A 15216-nucleotide genomic window follows, 5' to 3' on the forward strand; every position below is an offset into this window, starting at 1 on the left:
CCCTATGCGGAGGTAGGGCACTGGACTTGGGCTCATCAAATACATCCCGGTAATCCGACAAGAACTCTGGGACCTCAGAAGGGGTGGATGATGAAATAGACAGAAATGGAACATCACCATGTACCCCCTGACAACCCCAGCTGGACACAGACATTGATTTCCAATCCAATACTGGGTTATGGACTTGTAGCCATGGCAACCCCAACACGACCACATCATGCAGATTATGCAACACCAAAAAGCGAATATCCTCCTGATGCGCAGGAGCCATGCACATGGTCAGCTGGGTCCAGTACTGAGGCTTATTCTTGGCCAAAGGCGTAGCATCAATTCCTCTCAATGGAATAGGATACTGCAAGGGCTCCAAGAAAAACCCACAGCGCCTAGCATACTCCAAGTCCATCAAATTCAGGGCAGCGCCTGAATCCACAAATGCCATGACAGAATAGGATGACAAAGAGCAGATCAAAGTAACGGACAAAAGAAATTTCGACTGTACCGTACCAATGGTGGTAGACCTAGCGAACCGCTTAGTGCGCTTAGGACAATCGGAGATAGCATGAGTGGAATCACCACAGTAAAAACACAGCCCATACTGACGTCTGTGTTCTTGCCGTTCAGCTCTGGTCAAAGTCCTATCGCACTGCATAGGCTCAGGTCCATGCTCAGATAATACCGCCAAATGGTGCACAGTTTTACGCTCACGCAAGCGTCGACCGATCTGAATGGCCAAAGACATAGACTCATTCAGACCAGCAGGCATAGGAAATCCCACCATGACATCCTTAAGGGCTTCAGAGAGACCTTTTCTGAAAATTGCTGCCAGCGCACATTCATTCCATTGAGTGAGCACAGACCACTTCCTAAACTTCTGACAATATATCTCTACCTCATCCTGACCCTGACACAGAGCCAGCAAATTTTTCTCTGCCTGATCCACTGAATTAGGTTCATCATACAGCAATCCGAGCGCCAGAAAAAACGCATCAATATTACATAATGCAGGATCTCCTGGCGCAAGGGAAAATGCCCAGTCTTGAGGGTCGCCACGTAATAAAGAAATAATGATCTTAACTTGTTGAACTGGGTCACCAGAGGAGCGGGGTTTCAAAGCCAGAAACAGTTTACAATTATTCTTAAAGCTCAGAAACTTAGCTCTATCTCCAGAAAACAAATCAGGAATAGGAATTCTTGGTTCTAACATAGAATTCTGAACCACAAAGTCTTGAATATTTTGTACTCTTGCAGTGAGATGGTCCACACAAGAAGACAGACCTTTAATGTCCATCACTACACCTGTGTCCTGAACTACCCAAATGTCTAGGGGAAAAGAAAGACAAAACACAGTACAGAGAAAAAAAAATGGTCTCAGAACTTCTCTTTTCCCTCTATTGAGAAGCATTAGTACTTTGGGCCTCCAGAACTGTTATGAACAGGTGATTCAGAACCAGAATGGACCTAGTGGTTAAGAGCACACAAAGTGACCTGATAGTTACTAACATAGGACGAGCTCTGAGATGTGGGAACTCTGCTGACCGCAATCCCTAATCCTATCACACCACACTAGAGGTAGCCGTGGAGCGCTCCTGACCAGACCTAGGCGCCTCGGGCACAGCCTGAGAAAATAGCTAGCCCTGAAGATAGAAAAATAAGCCTACCTTGCCTCAGAGAAATTCCCCAAAGGAAAAGGCAGCCCCCCACATATAATGACTGTGAGTTAAGATGAAAATACAAACACAGAGATGAAATAGATTTTAGCAAAGTGAGGCCCGACTTACTGAATAGACCGAGGAAAGGAAAGATAGCTTTGCGGTCAGCACAAAAACCTACAAACAACCACGCAGAGGGGGCAAAAAGACCCTCCGCACCGACTAACGGTACGGAGGTGCTCCCTCTGCGTCTCAGAGCTTCCAGCAAGCAAGAAAAACCAATATAGCAAGCTGGACAGAAATTATAGCAAACAAAAGTAACACAAGCAAAACTTAGCTTATGCAGGTCAGACAGGCCACAAGAAAGATCCAGGAGAGAGCAAGACCAATACTGGAACATTGACTGGAGGCCAGGAACAAAGAACTAGGTGGAGTTAAATAGAGCAGCACCTAACGACTTAACCTCGTCACCTGAGGAAGGAAACTCAGAAGCCGCAGCCCCACTCACATCCACCAGAGGAAACTCATAGACAGAACCAGCCGAAGTACCACTCATGACTACAGGAGGGAGCTTGACCACAGAATTCACAACAGACGGGCACAGCGACGATGATGTCATAATGGATGTAGAAATCCGGCGTTTCTGATTCAGCTACGGGCACAGTATCGACGTAGATGTCATAATGGTTGCCATGGCGACGATGATGTCATAAAGGTTGCCTCGACCAATCAGCAACGGGCACAGTCTGCCGCGAATTCACCTCGACCAATCAGCGACGGGCACAGTATCGACGTACATGTCATAATGGTTGCCATGGCAACGTTGATGTCATAAAGGTTGCCTCGACCAATCAGTAACGGGCACAGTCTGCCGCGAATTCTGGAATCATCATTGTCCATATACTACACTAGAAAACATGTGCACAGTGGCTGTGGTGTTACGCCCCTGCCGCACCCCCCGATTCATCCCAGCTACACCCAATTTGGGGGAACTGACATTAAAACAGTATTTGCTAACAGTGTTTATTCCATACTCCATACTTTCTGTTTTAAAGGGTTATTTACACAATCGCATTATTTTTCCAAAAGTACAGTAATTGTGTACTTATTGCTACTATAGAGACCAGGGGCGGACACAGACTACAGAGGGCCCCTGTGCAAGAAATCTTCCCGGGCCCCCCCCTCCATAGCACAACAAAGTTATGTAAGCATATAGGTAGGGGTGGGATTCAAATTTTTAACAACAGGTTCTGTGGAAATCCCGCGTCTCTGATTGGTCGACGTAGATGTCATAATGGTTGCCATGGCGACGATGATGTCATATAAAGGTTGCCTCGACCAATCAGCGACGGGCACAGTCTGCGCGAATTCGCCTTGACCAATCAGCGACGGGCACAGTATCGACGTAGATGTCATAATGGTTGCCATGGCGACGATGATGTCATAAAGGTTGCCTCGACCAATCAGCGACGGGCACAGTCTGCCGCGAATTCTGGAATCATCATTGTCCATATACTACGAGGGCATGCATATTCTAGAATACCCGATGCGTTAGAATCGGGCCACAATCTAGTATATATATATATATATATATATATATATATATACACACATATACTGTATAATAATAATAGTAATCTTTTTTTTTTTTTTATATAGCGCTAACATATTCCACAGCGCTTTACATTTTGCACACATTATCATCACTGTCTCCGATGGGGCTCACAATCTAAATTCCCTATCAGTATGTTTTTGGAATGTGGGAGAAAACCAGAGAACCCGGCGGAAACCCACGCAAACACGGAGAGAACATACAAACTCTTTGCAGATGTTGTCCTTGGTGGGGTTTGAACCCAGGACTCCAGCGCTGCAAGGCTGCATTGCTAACCACTGAGCCACCGTGCCGCCCCATACTGTATGTATATATATATATATATATATATATATACAGTGGGGCAAAAAAGTATTTAGTCAGTCAGCAATAGTGCAAGTTCCACCACTTAAAAAGATGAGAGGCGTCTGTAATTTACATCATAGCTAGACCTCAACTATGGGAGACTAACTGAGAAAAAAAAATCCAGAAAATCACATTGTCTGTTTTTTTAACATTTTATTTGCATATTATGGTGGAAAATAAGTATTTGGTCAGAAACAAACAATCAAGATTTCTGGCTCTCACAGACCTGTAACTTCTTCTTTAAGAGTCTCCTCTTTCCTCCACTCATTACCTGTAGTAATGGCACCTGTTTAAACTTGTTATCAGTATAAAAAGACACCTGTGCACACCCTCAAACAGTCTGACTCCAAACTCCACTATGGTGAAGACAAAAGAGCTGTCAAAGGACACCAGAAACAAAATTGTAGCCCTGCACCAGGCTGGGAAGACTGAATCTGCAATAGCCAACCAGCTTGGAGTGAAGAAATCAACAGTGGGAGCAATAATTAGAAAATGGAAGACATACAAGACCACTGATAATCTCCCTCGATCTGGGGCTCCACGCAAAATCCCACCCCGTGGGGTCAGAATGATCACAAGAACGGTGAGCAAAAATCCCAGAACCACGCGGGGGGACCTAGTGAATGAACTGCAGAGAGCTGGGACCAATGTAACAAGGCCTACCATAAGTAACACACTACGCCACCATGGACTCAGATCCTGCAGTGCCAGACGTGTCCCACTGCTTAAGCCAGTACATGTCCGGGCCCGTCTGAAGTTTGCTAGAGAGCATTTGGATGATCCAGAGGAGTTTTGGGAGAATGTCCTATGGTCTGATGAAACAAAACTGGAACTGTTTGGTAGAAACACAACTTGTCGTGTTTGATGGATGCAACTCAGTATTCTTTTTTCCTCCAAACACCATACCTACTGTAAAGCATGGTGGTGGAAACATCATGCTTTGGGGCTGTTTCTCTGCTAAGGGGCCAGGACGACTGATCCGGGTACATGAAAGAATGAATGGGGCCATGTATCGTGAGATTTTGAGTGCAAACCTCCTTCCATCAGCAAGGGCATTGAAGATGAAACGTGGATGGGTCTTTCAACATGACAATGATCCAAAGCACACCGCCAGGGCAACGAAGGAGTGGCTTCGTAAGAAGCATTTCAAGGTCCTGGAGTGGCCTAGCCAGTCTCCAGATCTCAGCCCTATAGAAAACCTTTGGAGGGAGTTGAAAGTCCGTGTTGCCAAGCGAAAAGCCAAAAACATCACTGCTCTAGAGGAGATCTGCATGGAGGAATGGGCCAACATACCAACAACAGTGTGTGGCAACCTTGTGAAGACTTACAGAAAACGTTTGACCTCTGTCATTGCCAACAAAGGATATATTACAAAGTATTGAGATGAAATTTTGTTTCTGACCAAATACTTATTTTCCACCATAATATGCAAATAAAATGTTAAAAAAACAGACAATGTGATTTTCTGGATTTTTTTTTCTCAGTTTGTCTCCCATAGTTGAGGTCTACCTATGATGTAAATTACAGACGCCTCTCATCTTTTTAAGTGGTGGAACTTGCACTATTGCTGACTGACTAAATACTTTTTTGCCCCACTGTATATATATATATATATATATATATATATATATATATATATATATATATATATATATATATATATTAGATTGTGGCCCGATTCTAACGCATCGGGTATTCTAGAATATGCATGTCCCCGTAGTATATGGACAATGATGATTCCAGAATTCGCGGCAGACTGTGCCCGTCGCTGATTGGTCGAGGCAACCTTTATGACATCATCGTCGCCATGGCAACCATTATGACATCTACGTCGATACTGTGCCCGTCGCTGAATCAGAAACGTGAGATGTCTACGTCCTTTATGACATCATCGTCGCTGTGCCCGTTGCTGATTGGTCGAGGCCTGGCGGCGGCGACAGACAGACAGACAGACAGACAGAAAAATCCTTAGACAATTATATATCTATAATATAACGCTGGGAGCGTCACTCTGTCCGAAGCCTTTGTAGACTGCGCAGGCGCAAGCGCCGGCGCAGTCTGGCCCCCACAGAGTGACGCTCCCAGGAGATCGCGGTATGTGTAAGCACTGAACGCATACCGCGATCTCCACCGGAGAGTCAGGGACCGTGGACGCGCCAGGAGGGAGGGTAAGTATATTCACCTGTCCTCCGTTCCAGCGCTGCGTGCGGCTCCGTCTCCCGGCTCCTCTGCTGTGACAGAGTCCAGTCACAGGCAGAGGAGCCGGAGTGTGTGTTCAAGAAAATGGCGCCGGAAAGCGCGGACTGCGCAGGCGCCGATTCCTGCTGCCGGAATCGGCGCCTGCGCAGTCCGCGCTTTCCGGCGCCATTTTCTTGAAGACACTCCGGCTCCACTGCAGGTGTGTCTTCAAGAAAATGGCGCCGGAGAGCGCGGACTGCGCAGGCGCCGATTCCTGCTGCCGGAATCGGCGCCTGCGCAGTCTGCGCTTTCCTGCGCCATTTTCTTGAAGACACACCTGCAGTTGAGCCGGACGATAGGTGAGTATGGTATTTTTTTTTTTATATGGCAGCAGCATACGGGGGCATACACACTGGAGCGTCTTATGGGGGGCATATAATACAATAGTGGCGCAGGATGGGAGCAGCACATGACAGAACGGGCGCAGGATGGCAGCAGCACATGACAGAACGGGCGCAGGATGGCAGCAGCGCATGACAGAACGGGCGCAGGATGGCAGCAGCACATGACAGAACAGGCGCAGGATGGCAGCAGCGCATGACATAACGGGCGCAGGATGGCAGCAGCGCATGACAGAACGGGCGCAGGATGGCAGCAGCACATGACAGAACGGGCGCAGGATGGCAGCACATGACAGAACGGGCGCAGGATGGCAGCAGCACATGACAGAACGGGCGCAGGATGGCAGCAGCGCATGACATAACGGGCGCAGGATGGCAGCAGGATGGGAGCAGCACATGACAGAACGGGCGCAGGATGGCAGCAGCGCATGACAGAACGGGCGAAGGATGGCAGCAGCACATGACAGAACGGGTGCAGGATGGCAGCAGCACATGACAGAACGGGCGCAGGATGGCAGCAGCACATGACAGAACGGGCGCAGGATGGCAGCAGCATATGACAGAACGGGCACAGGATGGCAGCAGCGCATGACATAACGGGCGCAGGATGGCAGCAGGATGGGAGCAGCACATGACAGAACGGGCGCAGGATGGCAGCAGCGCATGACAGAACGGGGGCGCAGGATGGGAGCAGCACATGACAGAACGGGTGCAGGATGGGAGCAGCACATGACAGAACGGGCGCAGAATGGCAGCAGCGCATGACAGAACGGGCGCAGGATGGCAGCAGAGCATGACAGAACGGGCGCAGGATGGCAGCAGCACATGACAGAACGGGCGCAGGATGGCAGCAGCACATGACAGAACGGGCGCAGGATGGCAGCAGCACATTAGCATTACTGCAGCTAATTATAGTGACTATAGACCTCTGATGACCTTCTGGTGGATAGGCTCTTCTACTGCAGCTAATTATAGTGAATATAGAGCTCTAATGACCTCTGGTGGATAGACTCTGCTACTGTAGCTGATTACAGTGAATATAGAGCTCTGCTGACACCTAGTGGATAGACTCTGCTACTGCAGCTGATTACAGTGAATATAAAGCTCTGCTGACCTCTGGTGTATAGACTCTGCTACTGCAGCTGATTATAGTGAATATGGAGCTCTGATGACCTCTGGTGGATAGACTCTGCTACTACAGCTTACTATAATGATCATAGAGCTCTGAAGACCTCTGGTGGATAGACTCTGCTACTGCAGCTGATTATAGTGATCATAGAGCTCTGAAGACCTCTGGGGCTCTGCAAACGCAACGTGACACCCGCAGACCATTCCATCAAAGTCTGCATTTCAAAAGTCACTACTTCCCTTCTGAGCCCTGACGTGTGCCCAAACAGTGGTTTACCCCCACTCATGGGGTATCAGCGTACTCAGGAGAAACTGGACAACAACTTTTGGGGTCCAATTTCTCCTGTAACCCTTGGGAAAATAAAAAATTCTGGGCTAAATAATTATTTTTGAGGAAAGAAAACGTATTTATTATTTTCACGGCTCTGCATTATAAACTTCTATGAAGCACTTGGGGGTTCAAAGTGCTCACCACACATCTAGATAAGTTCCTTTCGGGGTCTAGTTTCCAAAATGGGGTCACTTGTGGGGGGTTTCTACTGTTAAGCCACATCAGGGGCTCTGCAAACGCAACGTGACGCACACAGAGCATTCCATCAAAGTCTGCATTTCAAAACGTCACTACTTCACTTCTGAGCCTCGGCATGTGCCCAAACAGTGGTTTACCCCCACATATGGGGTATCAGCGTACTCAGGAGAAACTGGACAACAACTTTTGGGGTCCAATTTCTTCTGTAACCCTTGGGAAAATAAAAAATTCTGGGCTAAATAATTATTTTTGAGGAAAGAAAACGTATTTATTATTTTCACGGCTCTGCATTATAAACTTCTATGAAGCACTTGGGGGTTCAAAGTGCTCACCACACATCTAGATAAGTTCCTTTGGGGGTCTAGTTTCCAAAATGGGGTCACTTGTGGGGGTTTTCTACTGTTAAGCCACATCAGGGGCTCTGCAAACGCAACGTGACGCCCACAGAGCATTCCATCAAAGTCTGCATTTCAAAACGGCACTACTTCACTTCCGAGCCCCGGCATGTGCCCAAACAGTGATTTACCCCCACATATGGGGTATCAGCGTACTCAGGAGAAACTGGACAACAACTTTTGGGGTCCAATTTCTCCTGTTACCCTTGGGAAAATAAAAAATTGCAGGCTAAAAAATCATTTTTGAGAAAATAATTTTTTTATTTTTATTTTCATGGCTCTGCGTTATAAACTTCTGTGAAGCACTTGGGGGTTCAAAGTCCTCACCACACATCTAGATTAGTTCCTTTGGGGGTCTAGTTTCCAAAATGGTGTCATTTCTTGGGGATCTCCAATGTTTAGGCACACAGGGGCTCTCCAAACGTGACATGGTGTCCGCTAATGATTGGAGCTAATTTTCCATTTAAAAAGCCAAATGGCGTGCCATCCCTTCCGAGCCCTGCCGTGCGCCCAAACAGTGGTTTAACCCCACATATGGGGTATCAGCGTACTCAGGACAAACTGGACAACAATATTTGGGGTCCAATTTCTCCTATTATCCTTGGCAAAATAGGAAATTCCAGGCTAAAAAATCATTTTTGAGGAAAGAAAAATTATTTTTTATTTTCATGGCTCTGCGTTATAAACTTCTGTGAAGCACCTGGGGGTTTAAAGTGCTCAATATGCATCTAGATAAGTTCCTTGGGAGGTCTAGTTTCCAAAATGGGGTCACTTGTGGGGGAGCTCCAATGTTTAGGCACACAGGGGCTCTCCACACGCGACATGGTGTCCGCTAACAATTGGAGCTAATTTTCCATTCAAAAAGTCAAATGGCGCGCCTTCCCTTCCGAGCCCTGCCGAGTGCCCAAACAGTGGTTTACCCCCACATATGAAGTATCGACGTACTCGAGAGAAATTGCCCAACAAATTTTATGATCCATTTTATCCTACTGCCCATGTGAAAATGAAAAAATTGAGGCAAAAAGAATTTTTTTGTGAAAAAAAAGTACTTTTTCATTTTTACAGATCAATTTGTGAAGCACCTGAGGGTTTAAAGTGCTCACTAGGCATCTAAATAAGTTCCTTGGGGGGTCTAGTTTCCAAAATGGGGTCACTTGTGGGGGAGCGCCAATGTTTAGGCACACAGGAGCTATCCAAACGCGACATGGTGTCCGCTAACAATGGAAATAATTTTTCATTCAAAAAGTCAAATGGCGCTCCTTCCCTTCCGAGCCTTACCATGTGCCCAAACAGTGGTTTACCCCCACATATGAGGTATCGGCGTACTCGGGAGAAACTGCCCAACAAATTTTAGGATCCATTTTATCCTGTTGCCCATGTGAAAATGAAAAAATTGAGGCTAAAAGAATTTTTTTGTGAAAAAAAAGTACTTTTTCATTTTTACGGATCAATTTGTGAAGCACCTGGGGGTTCAAAGTGCTCACTATGCATCTAGATAAGTTCCTTGGGGCGTCTAGTTTCCAAAATGGGGTCACTTGTGGGGGAGCTCCAATTTTTAGGCACACGGGGGCTCTCCAAACATGACATGGTGTCCGCTAAAGAGTGGAGCCAATTTTTGATTCAAAAAGTCAAATGGCGCTCCTTCCCTTCCAAGCCCTGCCGTGCGCCCAAACAGTGGTTTACCCCCACATATGAGGTATCAGCGTACTCAGGACAAATTGGACAACAACTTTCGTGGTTCAGTTTCTCCTTTTACCATTGGGAAAATAAAAAAATTGTTGCTAAAAGATAATTTTTGTGACTAAAAAGTTAAATGTTCATTTTTTCCTTCCATGTTGCTTCTGCTGCTGTGAAGCACCTGAAGGGTTAATAAACTTCTTGAATGTGTTTTTGAGTACCTTGAGGGGTGCAGTTTTTAGAATGGTGTCACTTTTGGGTATTTTCAGCCATATAGACCCCTCAAACTGACTTCAAATGTGAGGTGGTCCCTAAAAAAAATGGTTTTGTAAATTTCGTTGTAAAAATGACAAATCGCTGGTCAAATTTTAACCCTTATAACTTCCTAACAAAAAAAAATTTTGTTTCCAAAATTGTGCTGATGTAAAGTATACATGTGGGAAATGTTATTTATTAACTATTTTGTGTCACATATCTCTCTGGTTTAACAGAATAAAAATTCAAAATGTGAAAATTGCGAAATTTTCAAAATTTTCTTCAAATTTCCGTTTTTATCACAAATAAATGCAGAATTTATTGACCTAAATTTACCACTAACATGAAGCCCAATATGTCACGAAAAAACAATCTCAGAACCGCTAGGATCCGTTGAAGCGTTCCTGAGTTATTACCTCATAAAGGGACACTGGTCAGAATTGCAAAAAACGGCAAGGTCTTTAAGGTCAAAATAGTCTGGGTCATGAAGGGGTTAAATCACCCCCCTTTCGCCCCATTCAAAATAAAACAATAAAAAAAAAATCAAACCTACACATATTTAGTATCGCCGCGTTCAGAATCGCCGATCTATCAATAAAAAAAAAGATTACCTGTTTGCAAATCGGCGTTGCGAGAAAAAAATTAAACGCCAGAATTACGTTTTTTTAGTCGCCGCGACATTGCATTAAAATGTAATGATGGGCGATCAAAAGAACGTATCTGCACCAAATGGTATAATTGAAAACGCCAGCTCGGCACGCAAAAAATAAGCCATCACGGAAAATTGCGCAATTTTTTTTTTTTAAGCAAAGTTTGGAATTTTTTTTGTCAGATAAAACGTAACCTAGTCATGTTTGGTGTCTATGAACTCGTAATGACCTGGAGAATCATAATGTCAGGTTAGTTTTAGCATTTAGTGAACCTAGCAAAAAAGCCAAACAAAAAACCAGTGTGGGATTGCACTTTTTTTGCAATTTCACCGCACTTGGAATTTTTTTCCCGTTTTCTAGTACACGACATGCTAAAACCAATGATGTCCTTGAAAAGTACAACTAGTCCCGCAAAAAACAAGCCCTCACATGGCCAAATTGACGGAAAAATAAAAAAGTTATGGCTCTGGGAAGGAGGGGAGCGAAAAACGAAAACGTAAAAATGGAAAAGGGCAAGGTCGTGAAGGGGTTAAACCAACTTCAGAATCGTCCTGTCTCCTATCCAGTTCTTTCAGCTTCCTGCACGGTAAAAAAAAAAACACCTTTGGTCACATGATGGTCACATGACTATGATGTCAGCAAAGGTCCTTCTGCACTGTCAAACTTGGAAACTGCAGTGATTTTGCAGAACTGATATTATCAGTGCAATTTCTGCTTGTAAAGGCCGGAGTCTCATGCGGACGGGGTCCCGATGGGGGCGGGGTCCGATGGGGGCGGGGTCCGATGGGGCGGGGTCCGATGGGGGCGGGGCATTAAGCTGTTGCCGAGCGGCTCCCTACCAGCCTTGCATGTAACTGGTCACATGATCGTGACATCATCACAGGTCCTTGAGCCTTGAGGAGACGGTGTGCAGGTAAAGGAGATGCTGCCGCTTTCCCTGCAGATCAGTAGCAGTGTGTCCTGCGCAGTGTGTATAGGGAGCAGGACCTGGAGCCGCTGTCTGGGTGCACCGGGCAGCCTGGGTGTGTTGCGCTGACGCTCAGCTCTAGTGAACGTGTAGCAGGACCTGTGTGTCTGCACTGTATTGCCCATCCATTCCTGCTTGGCCCTCTCAGGCTGGGTACGTATGATCATCTAAGAATAGTGTCCACCTTTCATGGACAAGTTTTTCTCACTTGTCATCTGTATGATGTCCTCTTTTAGACATCAGCAGTTATTAAAAATGATCATTTACCGTTTCCAATGATAAAGACTTGCAGTGCAGCCGTAAAAAATCAGATGCTAGCTGGTGTCTCTGCATGGAATACGATTTTCTGGCACCTACACCTACATGAGTGATTCTCATCCAACACATGAAAGAAACCACTGCACGATGCAAGTTTTTTTCACGTTTAGATTTGGTCTGTTTACCCCTTCCCGATATGCACTGTACATATACGGCGACACGAGAGTTACATTCCCGCAAACTGCCGGATAGTTATAGTGCTGTGATCGCGGGGGCTCGCGCTAAGCGCCATCACGATCAGGTGCAGGTGTCAATCTATATGAGAGCTGACACCTGGCAGCAACACCCACGACCGGCATGGGCACCGATCACGGACATTTAACAATAGTGACAGCAACATCAAGGAGCATCGCAGAGGGAATGAGCTCCCTCTGTGCCTCCATCAGCACAACATGATGCGATAGCATTGTGTTGATGGTCTCCATGGTGACCCACGGCCCCAAGACAGCTGCAGGGTCCTGAAGGGAAGGTGGCTTGTCAGTGCCTGTTAAAAGCAGGAGTCGACACGCCTCATCCCTGCCTGTCAGATGCTGCTCTGATGCCCTGCAGTGCACAATATGAGATCGGCGATCTGTCACTGTATAGTGATGTCCCATCCTGGGACAATGTAAAAAAGTTATTAAACAGTGTAAAAATCTAAAAAAAAAAAAAACCCAAATAAACAAAAAAATAAAGAAAAAATAATCATCCAATAAATATATTCATGTAAAACAAATATGGACATATTTGGTATCGCCACGTCCAGGACGACCTATAAATATATCACACTAGATAACCTCTTCAATGAACACCGTCAAAAAAAAGGAGGCGCAAAAATATGCTGTATCATCATACTGCCAAGCACAAAGTGCAATAAAAGGCGATCAAAAATACAAATGTGAATACAAACAGTACCGCTGAAAACATCATCTTGTCCCACAAAAAACAAGCTGCCATGAAGCTCCATCAGCGGAAAAATAAAAGCAATGTATAGCTCTCAGAATAAAGCGATGGAAAAATAATTTTTTCTATAAAATGTTTTCATAGTGTAAAAAGTCCAAAATATAGAAAAATGATATAAGCGGGGTATCACTGTAATCGTACTGACCCGATAAATAAAACTGCCTTATCAATTTTACCACATGCTGAACAGTATTATAAAAAAAAAAACATTCCTGAATTGCTGGTTTTTGTTAATTCTACCTCCCAAAATGGAGTAGAAAGCGATAAAAAAATGTCACCCGAAAATGATACCAATAAAAATGTCAACTCTTCCCGCAAAAAAGAAGCTGACTGTCGGCCGAAATATGAAAGAATTATAGCTCTCAACATATGGCGATGCAAAAACTATTTTTTAAATAAAAATCGTCTGCTTCTCCGGCACCCGCAGCTCTTCCTGCGTTCAGCAGTCACGTGGTACCGCTCATTAAAGTAATGAATATGGATGCAACTCCACTCCCATAGGGGTGGAGCTGCATATTCATTAATGAGCGGTACCATGTGACCGCTGAACATAAGAAGAAGCTGCTGGTGCGTGCCGGAGACCATCTGTCAGTGAGAAGCTGCCAGGGACTGCGCCGGGAGCAGGTGAGTATAACGGGGGAGTATTCCGATATTCTCCTGTCCCCATTCCACCGCAGCGCGCCACTCTGTCTTGTGGCTGTGATGTTCAGGTCAGTGGGCGTGATGACGTGTTTAGTCTGCGTAGAGAGACGGAAGATGGAGCGGTGCCCGGCGGGGGAACCGGGACAGGTGAATTTTGCAAGTGCCGGTGTCCCCGCCTGCTCAGGACAAGAGGCAAGTATGTCATTTTTTTTTATCGCAGCAGCATATGGGGCAAATGTTTCTATAGAGAATCTTATGGGGCCATAATCAACCTTTATGCAGGATTATATGGGACACATTTTCTATGGAGCATCTTATGGGGCCATAATCAACCTTTATGCAGGATTGTATGGGGCATATATTTCTATGGAGCATCTTATGGGGCCATAATCAACCTTTGTGCATCATTATATGGGGCATATTTTTGGATGAAGCATCTTATGGGGCCCATCATACACTTTATAGAGCATTATATGGGGCAAATGTTTCTATGGAGCATCTTATTGGGCCATCATGAACTGTATGGAGCATTATATGGGGCTCCTGATTCAATATGGATATCCAAAAACACTTAACCTACTGATGTCTCAATTAATTTTACTGTTATTGGTATCTATTTTTATTTTTGAAATTTACCACCAGCTGCAGCATTTCCCACCCGAGGCTTATACTCGAGTCATTAAGTTTTCCCAGTTTTTGGTCAAATTAGGGGTTTCGGCTTATACTCGAGTTGGCTTATACTCGAGTATAAGCCGAGATTTTCAGCCCATTTTTTTAGGCCAAAAGTGCACCTTTTGGCTAATACTCGAGTCATTGTCCCAAGGGGTCGGCAGGGAATGGGGGAACGGCAGGAGTGGCTGATGTCACATCATACTCACCTGCTCCCAGCGCGGTCTCTGCATGTCCCTGCTTCTCCGATGGTCTCCGGCTCCCGCAGCTCTTCCTGTGTTCAGTGGTCATGTGGTACCGCTCATTAAAGTAATGAATATGAATGTGACTCCACACCCATAGGCATGGCAAGCATATTCATTACTTTAATGATTGGTACCATGTGACCGCTGAACACAGGAACAAGCTGGCGGCGCCAGAGACCATCGGAGAAGCAGGGATCACGCCAGGAGGGGTGAGTATGACGGAGGAGGGTGAGCCATGCGATATTCACCTGTCCCTGTTCCACCGCCGGGCCCTGTCTTCAGCGTCCTCTGGCTGTGACGTTCAGGTCAGAGGACGCGATGACATGTTTAGTGCGCGCCCTCTGCCTTAAAATGCACTGCAGAGACTCGGAAGACACAGCAACGTGCAGCGGTGGAACGAGCACTGGTGAATATCGCAAGTGCCGGTGTCCTGAGCCAGAGGCGACTCCCGCACCTGGCCCCTATAGTGCACCGGTGTCCCCGCATGCTCAGGACACCGGCACCAGACCCCCAGCGACGAGAGGTGAGTATGTCATTTTTTTTTATTTATTTTTTAATCGCAGCACCATGTTGGGCACATTATTCCATGTAGCATATTATGGGGCCTTCAACCT

The 15216-nt window shown here is 45.8% G+C and overlaps 1 protein-coding gene across 2 annotated transcripts in view; it reads left to right on the forward strand.

The window, feature by feature from the left end:
* The first annotated feature begins 11643 nt into the window (after positions 1 to 11643).
* The window catches only part of ISOC2 (isochorismatase domain containing 2), a 241972-nt gene continuing 238399 nt past the window's right edge, over positions 11644 to 15216 (forward strand). The window contains exon 1 of one of the 2 annotated variants that reach the window (XM_069740720.1): positions 11644 to 11732. The gene's annotated coding sequence lies outside the window, so the exon portion shown is untranslated. Of the gene's footprint in view, positions 11940 to 15216 lie in introns of both variants that reach the window. The other variant, XM_069740721.1, reaches the window with a different exon arrangement.

The sequence above is a fragment of the Ranitomeya imitator genome, chromosome 10 (assembly GCF_032444005.1).
Source record: "Ranitomeya imitator isolate aRanImi1 chromosome 10, aRanImi1.pri, whole genome shotgun sequence".
NCBI lineage: Eukaryota > Metazoa > Chordata > Amphibia > Anura > Dendrobatidae > Ranitomeya > Ranitomeya imitator.